Source organism: Periophthalmus magnuspinnatus, chromosome 22 (genome assembly GCF_009829125.3).
Source record: "Periophthalmus magnuspinnatus isolate fPerMag1 chromosome 22, fPerMag1.2.pri, whole genome shotgun sequence".
NCBI lineage: Eukaryota > Metazoa > Chordata > Actinopteri > Gobiiformes > Gobiidae > Periophthalmus > Periophthalmus magnuspinnatus.
The window spans coordinates 4676388-4697948 of record NC_047147.1 but is presented as its reverse complement, the minus strand read 5'-3'; positions in this window follow the sequence as shown (position 1 = coordinate 4697948).

Below are 21561 nucleotides of genomic sequence, written 5' to 3'. Positions count from 1 at the left end.
ATCACTAGCAAATAAAGATGGTTAACTGTGTCTGGAAGGGCATCTGACATAAAACTAAATCATAATTAAATACTGTCATGTTTTCCACAAACTAATATTTTCTGTTTTGACATTTTAAAATCAATTGACTAGCAGTTTCTTAGTTCCACCAGATCCAAACCAGGTCTATAAAAGGACTATTTCAGGTTTAATCTAGGACTAAACCAGGTCTAAAGCAGATCTAAACCAGGATTTATCCAGGACTAAACCAGGTCTAAACCAGGTCTATAACAGGACTATTCCAGATCTAATCTAGAGCTAAACCAGGTCTATTAACAGGACTATTCTAGGTCTAACTCAGGACTAAACCAGGTCTATAACAGGACTATTCCAGGTCTAATCCAGGACTAAACCAGGTCTAAAACGGATCTAAACCAGGACTAAACCAGGACTAAACCAGGACTAAACCAGGTCTAAACAAAGTCTATAACAGGACTATTCCAGGTCTATTTTAGGACTAAAACAGGTCTAAATCAGATTTAAACCAAGTCTATTCCAGGTCTAATCTAGAGCTAAACCAGGTCTAAACCAGATCTAAACCAGGGATAAACCAGGTCTAAACAAAGTCTATAACAGGACTATTCCAGTCTATAACAGGACTATAAAGTCTATAACAGGACTATTCCAGGTCTAATTTAGGACTAAACCAGGTCTATAACAGGACTATTCCAGGTCTAATTTAGGACTAAACCAGGTCTATAACAGGACTATTCCAGGTCTAATTTAGGACTAAACCAGGTCTATAACAGGACTATTCTAGGTCTAATTTGAGACTAAACCAGGTCTATAACAGGACTATTCCAGGTTTAATCTGGGGCTAAACCAGGTCTATAACAGGACTATTCCAGGTCTAATTTAGGACTAAACCAGGTCTATAACAGGACTATTCCAGGTCTAATTTAGGACTAAACCAGGTCTATAACAGGACTATTCTAGGTCTAATTTGAGACTAAACCAGGTCTATAACAGGACTATTCCAGGTTTAATCTGGGGCTAAACCAGGTCTATAACAGGACTATTCCAGGTCTAATTTAGGACTAAACCAGGTCTATAACAGGACTATTCCAGGTCTAATTTAGGACTAAACCAGGTCTATAACAGGACTATTCCAGGTCTAATTTGAGACTAAACCAGGTCTATAACAGGACTATTTCAGGTTTAATCTGAGGCTAAACCAGGTCTATAACAGGACTATTCCAGGTCTAAGGACTAAACCAGGTCTATAACAGGACTATTCCAGGTCTAATCCAGGACTAAACCAGGTCTATAACAGGACTATTCCAGGTTTAATTTAGGACTAAACCAGGTCTATAACAGGACTATTCCAGGTCTAACTCAGGACTAAACCAGGTCTATAACAGGATTATTCCAGGTCTAATCTAGAGCTAAACCAGGTTTATAACAGGACTATTCCAGGTCTAACTCAGGACTAAACCAGGTCTATAACAGGACTATTCCAGGTCTAATCCAGGACTAAACCAGGTCTATAACAGGACTATTCCAGGTTTAATCTGGGGCTAAACCAGGCCTATAACAGGACTATTCCAGGTCTAATTTAGGACTAAACCAGGTCTATAACAGGACTATTCCAGGTCTAACACAGGACTAAACCAGGTCTATAACAGGACTATTCCAGGTCTAACACAGGACTAAACCAGGTCTATAACAGGACTATTCCAGGTCTAACACAGGACTAAACCAGGTCTATAACAGGACTATTCCAGGTCTAATTTAGGACTAAACCAGGTCTATAACAGGACTATTCCAGGTCTAATTTAGGACTAAACCAGGTCTATAACAGGACTATTCCAGGTTTAATCTGGGGCTAAACCAGGTCTATAACAGGACTATTCCAGGTCTAATTTAGGACTAAACCAGGTTTATAACAGTACTATTCCAGGTCTAACTCAGGACTAAACCGGGTCTATAACAGGACTATTCCAGGTCTAATCCAGGACTAAACCAGGTCTATAACAGAGCTATTCCAGGTCTAATCTAGAGCTAAACCAGGTTTATAACAGGACTATTTCAGGTTTAACTCAGGACTAAACCAGGTCTATAACAGGACTATTCCAGGTCTAACTCAGGACTAAACCAGGTCTATAACAGGACTATTCCAGGTCTCATTTAGGACTAAACCAGGTCTATAACAGGACTATTCCAGGTCTCTTCTAGGACTAAACCAGGTCTATAACAGGACTATTCCAGGTCTAATCTAGATCTAAACCAGGTCTATAACAGGACTATTCCAGGTCTAATCCAGGACTAAACCAGGTCTATAATGGGACTATTCCAGGTCTAATCTAGAACTAAACCAGGTCTATAACGGGACTATTCCAGGTCTAATCTAGGACTAAACTAGGTCTATAACAGGACTATTCCAGGTCTAATCTAGATCTAAACCAGGTCTATGACAGGACTATTCCAGGTCTAATCTAGATCTAAACCAGGTCTATGACAGGACTATTCCAGGTCTAATCTGGAGGACAAACAGTGGATAAAATGAACTTTAAATGAGGCAAACACACATAGTTTTACTGAAGAGTTCTCTAAGCACCACCTGAAGCAGTTCATGCTCCTCTTACACTGCACCATCTGATTTATAAATGTCGGTTTTATTGTCCAAATCACTTAAAAGTGCATTATTAAATAGATGTTTAATACCATACTGTGGAACATTCCAGCCAAAGGATTAACATCTCCTTAAAGACAGGCAGGTGATGGACCCTCCACGAGAAACGTGACTTTCCCACCGATTTGAGTCGAGTAGTAATCATAAAATAACTGATGTACTTAGTAATAACTTTATGTAGACATTAATACTTAAATTCCCATGGCAGGTTGGTTTAAAGTTTTAATAGCCTTGAAATGTGTCCCAGATGTTGGTTTTAATAATTTTGTTTGTTCACACAAAATAAAGAGAGGTCTGTTTTTGTATTATGTACAATTATAAGGAGCATTGTTTATTATTTCCAGACAGAAAAGCTCTTTGATGCACCAGGGCTCCCTTTATGGATCCAAGCTGAAGGCAGACTGTGATTAGGCAGGTTACATCAGCCCCGCCAATAAAACATGAAACGTGTAGAGATCATTAGAACAGTATGTTTCATTTAAATGCAACCACAAGGCTGTTCCTCAATTTACTTTTATAAATGGGTTTCAGCTTCCTGTTTAAAGGCACCGCTTTCAACACTTTTCACCTTTAAAAGATATATGTGTTGTTTGTTTTTAATTAATTACTATGGAAAATGTTCATTTCTTATCACTTTTTCAAAATTTCATTTCAGAATCGATACTTTTTTATGCCATTTCCAACATCTGTGTCTGTATCATGCCACAGATAAACAGTCAATCATGAAAGTAGTTCATATTAAAACTAACCTTTCTTTACCATTTTGTGCTCACAGGTGAAAATATTACATATAATTTTAGGTTAAAATACTTTATCTCTCCAAAGCTCAAATAAACTCTGTATTTTGGTTGTTATAACAGGACTATTTTAGGTTTAATCTAGATCTAAACCAGGTCTGTAACAGGACTATTCCAGGTCTAATCTGAGACTAAACCAGGTCTATAACAGGACTATTCCAGATCAATTACAGACTTTTTTTTAGTACTAAAACTAACCTTTCTTTTACTGTTTTGTGCTCAGAGGTTAAAATATTACATATATGTTTAAGTTAAAATACTTTACCTCTCCAAAGATCAAATAAGCTCTGTACTTTTCCTGAAGGTCTATAAACATAAATTCCCATTTGACTTGTAGCAGCACGTTAATGAGCCAGCGACCTATCCACTTTGACCCTTGACCCCGCCCTGACCTCAGCAGCTGCTCTTTTCCGGGTTGAGTTGTTCTCCTTTTGAAAAATGAAATATGTCACTTCACAAAATATATGTTAGTTTTTCTGTACATGTGTGAATATCTGAATGGTAACAGAAAATACTGGCTGCTGTTAAATGCAATAAAAATCTTATTTGTGCTGTAAACGGTAAATAGTCATGTTTTTATACAGCACTTTTCTACCTTCAAGGAAATCAAAATGGTTTGTAAAGGAGTACATTTTTAAAAAGCTGTGATTCTTGGTGTAGTTTCTGTGCCCCGTACTTTTACACAAAGTTTTGATTACTCTTTTACAAACATCTTTTATCTGGACAAAGTTATTTTTTATTTTGAACATTTGCATTTGCGTTTCTTGCTTAGATGTCTTGTCCAAACTGTTCCTCATACAGTTACACATAAATAGCAGTTAACCCAAATACTTTAGTGATCTTGGAGTGATCTTTTGCACCAGTATTTTTTCCTGCTATATTGACCTTATTCCGCCCCGCCCACTTTTGCAGTAAATTCCACTAAAGTGCACTTTCATTGGAGCGGTTAAGTGGGAATCTCATTCATTTCAATGGAGAATTTGAGAAAAGTTTTGCCATTAAAATCTGAAATAAAGTAGTTTTATTATTTGTGTAAAACTTTCAATGCTCATGTGCAACAACAAGTCAACGCTGCACTGATTCTCTGTGAGGCTTTAAAATAAAAATACAATGTGCTGTTTTTCACCCCATACCCCTCACCTTCCCTATGTGTGAGTGTTGTTGCATCAGTTTCATGGTAATTTTGGCTGCTCTCTAGGTTTTTTTGTAATTTATTTATTTATTTAATGCAAGACAAACAGAGTGACCGTACATGTACAATAGTGACAAGTGGTGGTAAGACATACAAGACACGCCATAACATGGTGTGTAGACGTAACAGCTATTTACAATTGTATGTGACGAGTCTATGTTGTGTGTGTGTGTGTGTGAGACATTTCTGTGATTTTGGAGGAGGGTAAGGTGGAGACGACAGAGGAGAGTGCTAGTACTAGTCATTTGTAAGTAAGAAAGGAAGGTATAGAGAATACAGAGGAAAAAAAGAAAATCAATAAATAATAATAATAATAATAATAATAATAATAATAATAATAATAATAATTATTATTATTATTATTATTATTATTATTATTATTATTATTATTATTATTATTATTATTATTATTATATAGAAAAGGGATAATATAATATAGAAAAAGGAGAAAAATTAAATAAATAAATAATAATATGAATAATCAAAATAGAAATGAATCAGGTGATCGGTAAAGGCAGGTTGTTAAGCTCAGCTGTTTCTCGACCCTGTGGAGGCAGCTGGCCGAGCAGGTGCACCACCCACCCCTTTGGAGATCTCTCTAGGGTTTTGATAAACCATAAAATTTTGCTGTATTTTTTGTACTTTTCGCACTTACCCCTTGCACTTCTCCCTCTTGGCAGAGCCTTGGTTGTAGTTTACTGCCATGTGTTTGCCACTCACCTCCAGATCTGCCAACCATTAATCCAGACCTGCTCAATAAACACTTAGATGTTTTGCTTCAGTCTTGAGTCACTTTTTGGGTCTTTTTTGTTGTGTCGTAGCATTTCTGACTACGCACCTGTATGCATAAGTACATGGTGTTTTAGCAGCACCATAAATATAAGAATTACACTTCTCTACACAGATTATATACATATTTAGACAGTTATGATGGTAACTAATTTGTGCAAGATAAACATTTGTCCACTGATATCCTTTATAATGTTTTCTCTCTGTATTTATAGCATGTGTCTTTTTATAAACCTCAAGGGCATCTCTCTCTGCTCTCATTCCACAGTTTAAAGACAACTTGAAGAGTGCAAGTGCTCCCCTGAGACAACACAAAAGAAAGCAAATATATTTTTTACATCCACGTAACTCAAACCCCGGCTTATGTTGTTGGCGCGTTGTCATTTTCGTATACTTTGGCCGTATATATTTGGCAGATATAAAGTGGGCAAAAGTTTATAAAAGTAAAAACAACATATCAAAGTTACTCTGACAGCACAGACCGCTGCCAATAAAGCTCTGGTCCTGTGTCACACAAGTAAAGATACAGCTCAGATCCCACATATTACTGCTACTACACAATTACTGAATCTGGAAACAAAAACTGGGTTGAATGGAAAATGAAGGTCACTGTTTAACAGAGCTGGCAATGGCATTAAATAAAATAAAACCCCACTGAAACACAACATAATGCTTTCTCAAAACTGGCAGTTCATCACATAGATAGATCACAAGTTTGTCCATTATTCATTTATCAGTTAATGGAGGTAAGACACTGTAGCCACACCTGCTTTGGGGTAGACTGAGGGAAGCGAGGCTGCAAATCTGCACCGCTGGCCCCTCTGACCACAGTTGCTCTCACACTCATCACATTCACGCTCAACAAAGTGGGTGTGCTTCAGGACGCAATGACAGTTTCCACTAAAGCAGCTGCTGCTCCACAGTGGCACCTGAGGTTCTCTGAGGCCTCATCCAAGCACTGACTGGGCATTGTCATCGCCTGGCCAAGAACAAGTCTCCACCTGGATTTAACTAAGCAAATACGGAGATAAGAGCCTCCTGCAGTTGTTCAGGTCGAGGTTCAGCAACAGTCTGTGCTCAAAGAATGAGGTCAACTGACACCTGAATATACTGAATGACCAGGTTATTCCATCAATTGATTTTTTCTTCCCTGATAGCACGGGCATATTCCAAAATGATGATGCCAGAAATCATCCATCCATCCATCCATTTTCTTCCGCTTATCCGGGGCCGGGTCGCGGGGGCAGCAGTCTAAGCAGGGACTCCCAGACTTCCCTCACCCCGGACACGTCCTCCAGCTCCTCCGGTGGGACCCCAAGGCGTTCCCAGGCCAGAGACATAGTCCCTCCAGCGTGTCCTGGGTCTTCCCCGGGGCCTCCTCCCGGTGGGACATGCCCAGAACACCTCCCTAGGGAGGCATCCAGGAGGCATCCTGAGCAGATGCCCCTGCCACCTCAACTGGTTCCTCTCGACGTGTAGGAGCAGCGGCTCTACTCCGAGCTCCTCCCGTGTGACCGAGCTCCTCACCCTATCCCTAAGGGTGCGCCCGGCCACCCTGTGGAAGAAACCCATTTCAGCTGCTTGTATCCGCGACCTTGTCCTTTCGGTCATTACCCAGAGCTCATGACCATAGGTGAGGGTAGGAACGTAGATTGACCGGTAAATCAAGAGCTTTGCCTTTGGGCTCAGCTCCTTCTTTACCACAACGGACCGATACAGCGACCGCATCACTGCAGACGCTGCACCGATCCGCCTGTCAATCTCACGCTCCATCCTTCCCTCACTCGTGAACAAGACCCCAAGATACTTGAACTCCTCCACTTGAGGCAGAGACTCACCACCCACCCAGAGAGAGCAAACCACCTTTTTCCGGTCGAGCACCATGGCCTCGGATTTGGAGGAGCTGATTCTCATCCCAGCCGCTTCACACTCGGCTGCAAACCGCCCCAGTGCCTGCTGCAGGTCCTGGCTCGAAGAAGTCATCAGGACAACATCATCTGCAAACAGCAGAGATGAAATCCTGTGGTTCCCAAACCAGACCCCCTCCGGCCCCTGGCTGCGCCTAGAAATTCTGTCCATAAATATAATGAACAGAACCGGGACAAAGGGCAGCCCTGGCGGAGTCCAACATGCACCGCGAACAGGCAATGCGAACACAGCTCCTGCTCCGGTCATACAGAGACCGGACAGCCCTTAGCAAAGGGCCCCGGACCCCATGCTCCCAGAGCACCCCCCAAAGGATACCATGAGGGACACGGTCGAATGCCTTCTCCAGATCCACAAAACACATGTGGACTGGTTGGGCAAACTCCCAAGAACCCTCAAGGACCCGATGGAGAGTATAGAGCTGGTCCAGTGTTCCACGACCAGGACGAAAACCACACTGCTCCTCCTGAATCCGAGGTTCGACTATCGGTCGGATTCTCCTCTCCAGTACCCTGGAATAGACCTTACCGGGAAGGCTGAGGAGTGTGATTCCCCTGTAATTGGAACACACCCTCCGGTCCCCCTTCTTATACAGAGGGACCACCACCCCGGTCTGCCATTCCACAGGTACTGTCCCCGACTGCCACGCGATGTTGCAGAGACGTGTCAGCCAAGACAGTCCCACAACATCCAGAGACCCGAGGTACTCAGGACAGATCTCGTCCACCCCCGGAGCCTTGCCACCAAGGAGCTTGCCAACCACCTCAGTGACTTCAGCCAGGATGATGGACGAGTCCGCCTCCGGGTCCCCAGTTTCCGCTTCCTCCTTGGAAGACGTGACAGTGGGATTGAGGAGATCCTCAAAGTATTCCTTCCACCACTCGACAACATCCCCAGTCAAGGTCAGCAGCTCTCCACCCGCACTGTAAACAGTGTTGGTGAAGCACTGCTTCCCTCTCCTGAGGCGTCGGATGGTTTGCCAGAATCTCTTTGAGGCCATCCAATAGTCCTCCTCCATGGCCTCCCCGAACTCCTCCCAACCCCGAGTTTTTGCCTCTGTGACTGCCCGAGCTGCAGCACGCTTGGCCCGCCTGTACTCATCAGCTGCCTCAGGAGTCCCACAAGCCAACAAGGCTCGATAGGACTCCTTCTTCAGCTTGACGGCATCCCTTACTTCCGGTGTCCACCACCGGTTTCGGGGATTGCCGCCGCGACAAGCACCGCAGACCTTACAACCACAACTACGAGCAGCCGCATTGACAATAGAGGTGGAGAACATGGCCCACTCAGAGTCCATGTCCCCAACCTCCCCCGGGATCAAAAAGAAGCTCTCCCGGAGGTGGGACTTGAAGACCCCTCTGACAGAGGGCTCCGCCAGATGTTCCCAGCAGACCCTCACGATGCACTTGGGCCTGCCAGGTCTGTCCGGCTTCCTCCTCCGCCAGCGGATCCAACTCACCACCAGGTGGTGATCAGTTGACAGCTCAGCCCCTCTCTTCACCCGAGTGTCCAAGACACGCGGTCGGAGGTCAGATGACACGACAACAAAGTCGATCATCAACCTCCGACCTAGAGTGTCCTGGTGCCACGTGCACCGATGGACACCCTTGTGCTCGAACATGGTGTTTGTTATGGACAAACTGAGACTAGCACAGAAGTCCAATAACAAAACACCACTCGGGTTCAGATCGGGGAGGCCATTCCTCCCAATCACGCCCCTCCAAGTGTCACTGTCATTACCCACATGGGCATTGAAGTGCACTGTCTAGTACCCCTCCCAGGGACTCCAAAAAGGCCAGGTACTCCACACTGCTGTTTGGCCCGTAGGCCGACACAACAGTGAGAGACCTGTCCCCGACCCTAAGGCGCAGGGACGCAACCCTCTCATTCACCGGGGTGAACTCCAACACATGGCGGCTGAGCTGTGGGGCAATGAGCAAGCCCACACCAGCTCGCCGCCACTTCCCGCGGGCAACGCCAGAGAAATGGAGAGTCCAACCCCTCTCAAGAAGTTGGGTTCCAGAGCCGAAGCTGTGCATGGAGGTGAGGACAACTATATCTAGCCGGTAACGCTCAACCTCCCGCACAAGTTCAGGCTCCTTCTCCCCCAGCGAGGGGACATTCCATGTCCCCAGAGCTAGTCTCCATGTCCGGAAATCCGGTCGTCGAGGTCCCCGCCTTCGACTGCCGCCCAGATCTCTCTGCACCCGCCCCTCATAGCTCCTCTCGCAGGTGGTGGGTCCACGGGAGGACAGCCCCACGTCGTTCCTTCGCGCAGGGCCCGGCCACCAGGCACTCGCTGCCAAGCACCCACCCCAGGCCTGGCTCCAGGGTGGGGCCCCGGTAACACCAGTCCGGGCGACGTAAACGGCCTTGATGTATTTTTCTTCATGAAGGGCTTCTAAACCGCTCTTAGTCAGACCCGTCTCCCAGGACCTGTTTGCCATGGGTGACCCTACAGGGGCATGAAGCCCCCGAAAACATAGCTCCCAGGATCATTCGGGTGCTCAAACCCCTCCACCACGTTAAGGTGGCGGTTCGGGGGATTCATCGGGCTCAAATTGTGAGTAAGTAGTAAGTAAGTTCCTAGTTTGTGAAGTTGTGTTCACTGACAATGGCAATAAAGGTCTTGTGATTCTGATTCTGAAGTACGTCACAGTGGGCGTTTGCCGGTGGCGGTGAAACGGAAGTTGATCTACAATATGGCGTCTTGAAAATAAGAGATTAAAGATTGCTCAAACATGCACAAATCACTCCAAAAAAACTTTGATAGGGTAAATGGTGAAGTGAAACAGCTTTAACATGGCTAAAAACCTTCTCTTTTTTTGTTTTATCTTTTATCTTTTCACATTATGAGAAAAATGATGTCCACATATGAGGACATTCGTTCTACTTTTTAATGATTTTGATAGAATATTTGAATAATGATTTGCAAAAACTATTTATTAAATGCCTGAAACAGCAACATTTTTTCTGAATAAAAACAAAATGGGAAACAACAAATGCGCCTCTTAGAACAATGTGTCTCATTTGAAGTGCGTTGCAGATAAGTGCCTTTAACAAAGTCCATCTTGAATCTAAACTATAATGTGTTATACTCTTCTGTCACCACTAAGAGACAGTATAATGTCCTCATATGTGGACACCAGGACCTTCTAGAGAAAAAGTAAACAAAATGTGTTGTCCAAAAATAAACGCCAGGTCCCGGGAGGTTAAATAACCGTCAAGATCCCAGTTTGCTTTGTGTTTTTGTGCTGTTTTCCTCCTCCCTTCTGTGTCGGAGCCTGGAGCTGGGCGCACACCTGTAACTAACTGCCAATCAAGCTGCACCTGGGGAGGACAAAGGATCTGACACTCAGCGCCAGATTGTCCACATATCCACAGTGGTACAGCTCTGCTTGTCTCAGTCTCTTGTTTTTGCATTTTGCCTCTCATTTCTAAGTTGGATGTTTTTTGCTCCTCGTCAGATCCCGCTCAGCTCCTCTGTCTCCGACCCAGCTCTCCACAACCGGTACGAACCTCACACCTTCTGACCCAGCTCACCTCTACCGGTACTGCTCACCTCGTCTCTGACTTCCCGATCAACTCCTGGACTACTGCAAACAATCCCACTCTCAACTATCTGAGGAATCTACCTTCATTCTCACATTTAAAACCGTAAAATAAACATCTTTGGTCCCGCTGTCAGTCGTTACAACAATGACATTAGTTGAAGATTATTTCAGTTATGGTAAATGGTCACAGTTTTATACAGCAACTACATCCACCTTCAAGTCACTCAAAGTATTTTATTCATACACCAGTGCACACAGACACTGGGGACGAGGTGGGTTAAGTGTTTTACCCAAGGCTCGGTGGATGTGACCACTCTACCAATGATTATGTCAAGAGCGGGATTCGAACCAGCAACTTTCAGACCAGCGAACAAACACTCCCAACACCCGCTGAGCCACTGTCACTACTGCATTTCTTCCGCTCAATCCGTTTACTAAATTATATCCTTTTCGCTCTCCTGAAATTCAAATCTCTTCTGCTCGTACCAGCCCTGTGCTACGTCCTGTCCCTGTGTAAGAAGCCGTGTTAGTGTTTTGCCTATTTCCTGCCATTGTGCGGTGATCTGAGAGCTGCGGGACGATTAGTGCCAAATGACCCACATAGTTAGGATTTCACTGGAGCTGCATGGAGTGACTTTTTCTCATGGGAGTGATTCAAAACGCGCCATTTAACCTTGAGTAATTCCTCATCTTTCATTCTTTCGACCTCTAACTTTTGGTCTATTGTCAATCTGAGGAAGTAGGGAGTTTACTCAGAGCGGGCACGGACCAACCCCCCACTGTGAAGACCTGGACTGAGGCATGCAATACTCTGGGCTAAAAAGTTATCTTAAGAAGTAAAATAACTTCACAAAGATAAAAGGGATATATCTCTAAGTTTTGTTAAAGCTGAGGTACAATTTAAACCAGTTAAAACAAAATAACTATTGTGGTTTGTCAGAATATCTTTCCCCTGATTAAACCAAGTCAAATGTTTTCCAAGATTTCCACATAATCTGATCTAATAATTGCAAAAGGAGATGAGGAGTGTCCTATGCAGCTTCAGTGCTCTACAGAGCTCTCAAGCCTGTTTACTGCTACTACTACTACTACAACTACTACTACAACTACTACTACGACTACTAGTGCCTACTACCGACTACTGCTGCTGCTGCTCCTCCTCCTACTACAATTACTACTACTACTACTACTACTACTACTACTACTACTATTACTACTACTAGTATCTACCACTACTGCTGCTACTCCTCCAACTACTATTGCTGCAACTACTAGTATTACTACTACAACTACTAGTATTACTACTACTAGTACCTACTACTGCTGCTACTACTCCTCCTCCTAGTACTACAACTACTTACTGCTACTCTGCTGCTGCTGCTACTCCTCCTACTACTATTACTACAACTATTACTATTACTATTACTATTACTACTACAACTAGTACCTACTACCAACTACTACTGCTGCTACTACTCCTCCTACTAGTACTACTGCTACTACAACTACTACTACTACAACTATTACTACCTATTACTACTGCTACTACTACAACTACTAGTATCTACTACTACTGCTGCTGCTACTCATCCTCCAACTACTACTATTACTACTACAACTACTAGTGCCTACTACTGACTACTACTGCTACTCCTCCTACTACTATTACAATTACTACAACTATTACTACTACAACTACTAGTACCTACTACTGACTGCCGCTACTCTTTCTCCTCCTTCTACCAATATCATTACTGCTACTACTTCTTCTACTACTACTGTTACTACTACTAGTAGTACTATTACTGCTGCTAATACTAATATTAAAGAGAATATAAAACCAAGTAAAAGTTCATAAATTTGTAAAATAAATCAGATCATATTGTATTAAACATTCCATCATCTGACTCATTATTGCCAGACGCTGATAAGAAGTATCCAGTGCAGTCTTCAGCAGTCTCCAGAGTTCCCATGCCTGTTTACTACTAATACTACTACTACTATTACTACTACTATTACTACTACTTCTAGTATCACAACAACCATTACTACAACTACTACTACTGCAACTAATACTACTACTATTACTACTGCTATGACTACTTCTAGTATCACAACTACTACTACTGCTACAACTACTACTACTACTACTACTACTACCACTTCTAGTTTCACAACTACTACTAGTGCCGACTACCTAACACTAGTATCTACTCCTGCTTTTACTACCACTACCACCTTATCATTACTGCTGTTACTTCTTCTACTACTACCAGTAATAAACCAAGTAAAATTGCATTAATTTGTAAAATAAATCAAATCCTGTGTTTAACTTTCCATCTTCTGACTCATTATTTCCAAACGCTGATAAAAGTATCCAGTACAGCCTTCATTATTCATTATTCACGGCGTTCACTTTCCAGTCGTAGGCAACATTCTGAGTACTTTTCCCACTCAAAAGATATAACATTTCATTTAAAATTGTGAATCACTACGGCAACGGGCCTGATTCTTCATAATTCCGAAAGCCGTGGATCTTTTCGCAGAGTTCCCAGGCCTGTCATAAAGTGAGTAGGAAGTACGAGCTGTAGATTCCCTGAGGCGTGGAAGTCGACACCATGAGAGAGCGAGGCGTGTGTCCTATGTCCCACTGTACGACTTTAAAAAGGTGTGAGAGGAAATACAACACACACACACACATCTAATATAGAGTTACCCTGAGGTTTGATGTATCCGCAAAATCAAAGGTTATATGTGTCAGTTGAACATAAAATCAACCAATAATATCCATGTTTGAGCCATAAATAGTCAAATAAATGCACGTTTGTGTTTGGGATAAAGGTTTTTTGTAGTTTTTTTGTAGCTTGAGTCGTTTTAATTGTCGTAATCCTCTGTCAATTTTACTGAAAACGTGATTATTTTTGTGTTAAACGGCAATTCTCAGAAGCTGGTTTAGTTTATGTTCAAAAAATGAAATTAAAAGACAAAATAAAAAAAAATTAAAAATATAATAATCAAGATACAGCGCCCAAACCTGGACTTATAGATCTGCAGCGGTGGATGAAGTAAAAGTACAAATACAGAGGTAAAAAATGACTCAAAACGTCTAAGTATCACATGAAAAAATCTACTTAAGTAAAAGTATTTAAGTATCTGATTAAAAATTTACTTAAAGAGTAAAAAGTAAAAGTATTGTTCATTTATTTAAGTGTAAACGTAGAGATATTGATCCAAAAATTACCAATATTTTGTTCTGCAGCAGCAATACAAATCAATTTCTTATATTTTCTGAAGAATTTTGTCTTTTTATTGTTGTTTTGCTCAAAAAATAAACTCAAGTTTTGTTAATTTTCTCAAGTGTAAATGTAGTGATATTACTTTAAAAATAATACAGGTTTTGTTCAACAGCAGCAACACAAATCAATTTCATTATTTTTCTTATAAATTTTGTGTTTTTATTTTTGTTTTGCTCAAAGCCGAAGCTTAAACTCGAAACATGGTCAAAATAATGCCTCAAAAAATCATATGAAAAGTTTTTTTTACTTTTCAGTCCTGTTCAAAAATGTAGTGGAGTAAAGTGCAGATACTGCTCTCAAATGTAGTGAAGTAAAAGTAAAAAGTATCCAAGGTAAAACTGACTAAAAATTATACTCAAGTGCAGTACTTGTACTTCGTTACCTTCCATCACTGTAGAGTTCAGGATAAGACTGAGGTAAAAGGTGCAAAGTATTTGACTGGTTGCATAAGGTTCACTCTCTTATTTCTCGTCCTTCAGTGTCGCTGGAGGGAAACCCGGGGGCCCCATCTCTAGATCGTGACCTCGTCTTGATCAGGATGTGCAAACTGTCTCTTGTCCTATACTTTGTACAAAGTTTATAATTTCCTTGTCTGTTTCTTTGTCTCCTTTCCTTATCTCTTGTCAAGTCCTGTTATGCTTTGTACTGTACTGTTTTTTTTTTTCATAAATAAAAAAAAGATGAGATTTAAGCCACATTATAATGATTAAAATGCTCTGTTCCACCTTGTGATGTCATGAAGAGGTATTTTTTTTACCTTTAGTTTAGTAGAGATAAGTGGTAATTCCAGGACTGAAATGATCCAAATGATTCTATAAATGAAGGTGTGTGGATTTTAAAAACACAGTGGAGCACTTTCTGTTTCACCACATGATGACATCACAAGGTGGAACAGAGCGTTTTTGTTTAAGAGAAGCCTAAATATGCAGGGATAAACATGCGTGAATGAAACAAAACACAACTCTAGGTTTGTTTGTGACGAGGAAATGACATTATAACATATCAGAAAATGACATAATATGAGCCCTTTAAGTATCTCCATGGAGATGAGCAGGTGACATCATCAGCCGAGTTACAGGTCAGCTCTATGCGCAGACAACCTCACAGTAATAATACACATTTTTCAAGACATTTCTGAGACCTGTAAGTGAATAACTGCAAAATAAATAAGTTAAGTGTCATTCTGTGGAGAATTCCAGGCAGAACAATAACGGAAAGTTCCACAGTACACCTTTACTATGGGCCTCTTCCAGCACAGAGCATGACATAATGTTGAAGAAACACATGTGTACCTCCATGAACTGTGACGCACTCAAAACTAAACCTGTTATCAGTTAAAAGCTTCTATAAACTGTCCAATACCCCGCGGGAATATTAACATCAGATAGATCACTCCTACACTCTCCCCAGACGCTTCCCTCCCCAGCAATCCTTTAAATAAAGTTATGGAATCTCCCTAAATTCTTGCGTTAAGCAGCTGGGTATTGTCTCATTTATGAAACAAAGAAAACGCTGGACAAGCACAATGCAGGACCCAGCTGCCAAAGAGGTTAGAGTGAGTGTGAGTGAGTGAGGGTGTTCCCCGCACAGGAAAACACCGACTCAATAAGGAGCATACAGATGACATGATGTAATACACACATAGGTTAGAGTTTAACAATGTTGCTCACTACAAAAAGAAGAAAATAGTCCAGATGTATTGAAAGAAAAGATAATGGGTTGGTCAAGAATAGCACTGACTGCAGGACAAATGAGGCAGATTTTGTTTATACAAGTTTGCAAGAGTTTAAAGGTTTAAATGGACTCTTGTGAGCTTTAAGACGTGTTATAATGCTGTTTTCTCTTCAAAAACAGACCTGGAGTTGTGTTTTGCTTCATTCATATATTTGAGAAATAATTTATTGTTAGTCTGTAACATCTCCAAAGCTCAAAATGCTCTGTTCCACCTTGTGATGTCATCAAGTGGTAGTTTTCAGGTTAACAGATCCTTTTACCTTTAGTTCAGTAGAGATAAGTGGCAATTTCAGAGCTGAAATGATCCAAATGATTCTAGTGAAACTGTTTGGATTTTAAAAACACAGGGGAGCACGTCCTGTATTACCACATGATGACATCACAGAGAGTGGACCAGGGAGTTATTAGGCCCGAGCCTGGGACTACGTCCCGGCGAGGGACTCATTAAAACACGCGTCCGGAGCGTGGAAAATGGCAAAAATTAAGTAGTAAACACGCCCCGACATGGCAGTGAGTGGTGTCAAAAATTAGAACTCGACGAGCTCTAATTGTCACAAAAGACCCCGAGAAAAAATAACGAAAGACGACTCGGTAGCGCCCCCTCAAACTTTGATTTTCATGGGGCCAATGGGAGCCCAACTCGGAAAAAAGTCAACGTAAAAATCTGAAACTCACATCAAAAAATAGAACATGTCGGGACATGACAAAAATGATATTATGGCCCCGCCCTAAATTGTACAGGAAGTCAGCCATATTGGATCAAACCCGGGAATGACAAAAGTGCACACCCTCGCATTCAGCACATTTCCTCGCACAGTTTTCATCACAAACACTTCAAATTTGGCCAAATCCCTCTAAACCCATGTGTGATTAAAGATTATCAGTTACATTTTGATTAAGACTTTGGGTGTGGTCAGGGTGAATTTTCAACAAAATTGCAATTTTTGGAAAATTTCAATAAAATATTTCTCTTTCACACATTTTTTGTTGGGAAAACACTAATACAGCATTTATGCACATTTGTGAGCTGAACGCAATGATATGCAAATCAAGGCACTCTCTCACAAAATGGCTCTCTAGCGCCCTCTTCAAATTTCATTTTCAAAAATTCGTAGAAGACAATCGATTTGTCGTAGACAAAAATCACAGGGGCCTTATTTGTGATGAGACACAATGTGGGAAAGTCACATGACTGTAGCTGTTATGGTTTAGGAGAAAAATAATGGGTGGAAAAAAATTTTCCATTATTATTATTATTATACTTACCGCTTTGAAGTCATTTTTGACCCCCTGAACGTTAACGAAAACTCAATTTTATTGGACCCAAAATTCAAGTTTGGCGAAAAATGTATTATTTTGATGTTCAAAAAAATTATTCTTTCAAAATGACTCAATAGCGCCACCTCAAAAATCAAAATGCATAACGTCAATGAGAGACCTTTTTCATTGTAGACAAATGAAATTTGGTACAAACATAGAACATGTCAAGACAAGTAAAAAATTATATTATGTCCCCACCCTAAACCCTACAGGAAGTCGGCCATTGTGGGCGGAACCCCATTTTAAAAAATGTTTTACCTCTCACATTTGGATTTTTTGCGCCTTGGATTTTCATTCAAGAAACTTGCAAATTGGTCAAAATGAACTTGTCCCATGTGGGATTATAGGGAACTGTCTTGGATTTTTCTACATCATAAAATGTGGGTGTGGCCAGCCTTCAAAGAAAAAAGCAATATTTTGAAGTGTTAAAATGTGCATAACTCACACATGCAGTGTCCTATTTCCCGGCATTAATATACATTTTGTTTAAAATCTTGATCTACATGAAATGATATACAATTTACATATGTCAGAATTTTTTTGCTCCACAGCGCCCCCTTGAACTTTTGAATTGGACAAAAAAATTACTTTGACATAAACATTTGAAATTGGGCATGGACATTTGGCTTGGCAAACTGAACAAAAAAGTCAATAAGAACATACCTCTAATTTCAAAGGTGTTGCCATGGCAACATCTGACATTTCTCATTGAAATACATGGGTTTTGGTTAACTGGGATGAAAAATAATTACTTTGTCATAGACCATTGAAATTTGGTACACACATTCCTCTCATCATACTGAACAAAAAAGCCAATGATGACATACCTCTATTTCCAACCTTGCAGGCGTGACAATGTCATAAATGGTTTAATTGGAATGAATGGAGTAGTATTACTGAGACGCTGATTTTGGGGGGAGGGGCGATGTTAGCGGGAACGAAAGGCAGGATCTTCACTGTGGCGTGCACGCCGCGGTCGCAAGGGGTGGCGAGGGCCTTTATCACTGCTTGCAGTTTTAATTATTATTATTGTTGTTATCATCATCATCGTTGTTATGATTTTATGTATTATTATTTTGTATTTTTTAATTTACTGTGTTATTATGACAATTATTTTTATTTTATTTTATTTACATTTTTATTATTAGTATTATTATTATTGCTATTATTATTATTGCTATTATAATCATTGTTGTTATGATTTTTATGTATTATTATTATTGTTGTTGTTGTTGTTGTTGTTTCTCTGTTTGAGAAAAGAACACAGCTTAAATATGCAGCATTTGTGTGTTAAACATGTGTGAATGAAACAAAACACAACTCTACATTATAACATTGATCAGAAAATAGTGTAATATGTGCTCTTTAATTTCTATGTCAGGGGTCAATCCTGGGACCCCTGACCTGTGGGGTGCCCCAGGGGTCAATCCTAGGACCCCTGTTGTTCAGTCTCTACATGCTGCCGTTAGGCCAGTTAATACGCAGCAATAATGTGTCCTACCACAACTCTGCAGATGACACTCAGATCTATGTCTCACTGCAGCAGGTGAATATGGACCAGTGGATTCACTCACTGCATCAACAGATCAGAGTGTGGAGGAAAAACAACTTTCTCCAGATAAACTCAGACAAGACTCAAGTCAGAGTCTTTGACCCACAGAAACAAAGAGAAAGTGTCAGCAGTCACCTCCAGTCTCTCTCTCTAAAACCTTCCAATCAGGCTAGAAATCTATGGGTAATAATGGACTTGAACTTTAACAGCCACATCAAATCAATAACATCTGCAGCTTTTTACCATCTAAAAAACATGTCAAAATTCAAAGGGAAACTGTCAAAACCAGACTTAGAGAGACTTATCCTGCATTTGTGTCCGGTAGGTTAGACTACTGCAACGTCCTGCTCAGTGGCCTCTCCAAACGAGCCTTAAGACAGAACAGTACATCCAGAACACTGCTGCTCGAGTCAGACTAGAACCAGGAAGTACTTCACACGTGTCCTCTGGCTCAGGTCTCTGGCTCCTGTGGCTCAGAGAATAGACTTTAAAGCAGCTCTGTGTGAACAAGTCTCTCTATGGACCAGCACCAAAGAACATCTCCCACATGAGCCACATGAACCATCTCATACTCTGAGGATTTCAGGGACCGGCCTCCTGGTTTAGTCCTGCTTTAGTCCTGATTTAATTCTGGTTTAGTCCTGGTTTAATTCTGGTTTAGTCCTGGTTTAGTCCTGCTTTAGCAGTGGTTTAATTCTGGTTTAGTCCTGGTTTAATCAGGAGAATGTGCGTTTCAGTTTTGTGCAGCTAAAATCTGAAACAGTCATCCTGAAGATGTGAAACAGGCCTCGGCTCTGAACATGTTTAAATCCAGACTCCAAACGGTTCTGTTTATCTGTGCGTACGACTGAAAGGGTTTTATTCTGCCTCTTCTCTTTTATTGTCTGTCTTAATCTTAAGCACCTTAAATTACTTCGTGTACAAATTGCGCTTTAGAAAAAAATGTACCTTACCTTCCCTTAGTTTGAACTTTTTATTATGTATGTGTCTTATAGTGGCATTTGCTGAGCACACATGGTCTTGGGTTCGATTCCTACATGGCATTAGTCTTTTCTGTGTTGTTTTTGCACATTCTGCCTGCATTTGAATGGGTTTTATTGAGTACTTCAGTTCTCAAATCAGCTTAAAATATGCACAAAAAAGTCAATCCTCCAGCCAGAAATCCTGAAGATACATGTCAAAATATATAAAGGGAAGTGGAATAAGTGTGTATCGCTTTTGTGCTTCTTAATCTAAGTTTGATTCACAATATAAATAGGTAAATCTTTGTAAATCTTGCATATCAGAGCAGAAAAGCAGCCTACACATGTTTATCAACTCCAGTCTTTAAGTTGGCCCACTTATCATATGGGACAAGTTAATAATGGACTAAATGTGCCCAGTTGTGACTCAGGATGGCCAGTAGAGGGCAGTGTTGTTCTGAGTACAAATGCCTTTATGAGGAACATGTTGGAGCATATTCTCTGTGGAAACTGTTTACAGCCCCAGGGGTCAGCTCATTCTTGAGTAATTACTGTTTTAAAATATGTCAAACGAGAAATGTGAGTACAAAGATGAGATATTTTAAAACAGCTGTCATGACTTTAGAAAAACACAATTAGAGAAAGTGTCTGTCCCACTTCTTCCATTAACTGCCCACAAAGTTTAAAAAGCAAGTGGTTGAAGAAAAAAAACAAAAACATCTTTATGTATTAACTTTCTATGTGTGTCGGTTGGGATATGAAAAATTAGCAGCGTCACTAAATTGATTAACAAATTAAAACAAAATATTAATTGTTTGAACAGTAAAAAGTCATCAGATATCACATGAATAGCCTTTGTCAGATGCGTCAAACTCAAATTCACAGTGGGTCAAAACTAAAAACTGAGACAAATTCACAGGACAAACTCGATATTTACTGAAAAATTTACCTTTTCATATGGAATCAAGCTTTAATTAAGCTTAAACACAAATTCTAGCAAACTCAAGCTTGATATTACAAAAAATATGAGAAAGCCTTTCAAGTTACTTTTTAAAGTAATTTTTTTCCACAAACCAAAAAAAAAAGTGCGTAGAGAAAACATATATTCAAACTCACTTTTCCACACTGTGCATTGGTCTGGACTGCAGCGAACTAGCAAAGCATTCTGGGATTTGTAGTATTAGTGCTGTTTGTGGGCCGGCTCTAATGTGTATTTAATATGATCTCACGGGCCAAATGTATTCACACCACAGGCCAGATTTGACCCCCGGGCCTGAGGTTTTGTTTTTTTTTACATAAATGGCCTATATGTTTATTTTATGAGACTGTGGAGGCGTAACTTTGTATTTGTAAATAAAAAAACAGAAACGTGAACGTACTGAATGTTGTGGACTTTTAGTTGTTTTCAAATAGCTTAGTGTTTTTATTTTTAATGTCCAGAAGGGATTAAATTTAATTCAAATTCACTTGAAGTTACATTGTGCAAAAATTGTACAATATAACCTGAATAATAACAATTAAAATATATATATATATTTCAGTACAAATAAATGACTCAGATGCATGAGTTTTCTTTGGTTTTATTAGAAATCACATCAATATAAAAAACAAAGTGTTCCTCTTATTAAACCTAAACACACATTCGACACATTCTGTTATTATTCGTTCAAGTTTTTCCATCTGCAAAGTCCATTTTAAGGCAAGAAGATTCACATTCACGTTACAGTACTTCATTTTTCCCTTTGCCTTTGTCCTAGAAGCCTACAAC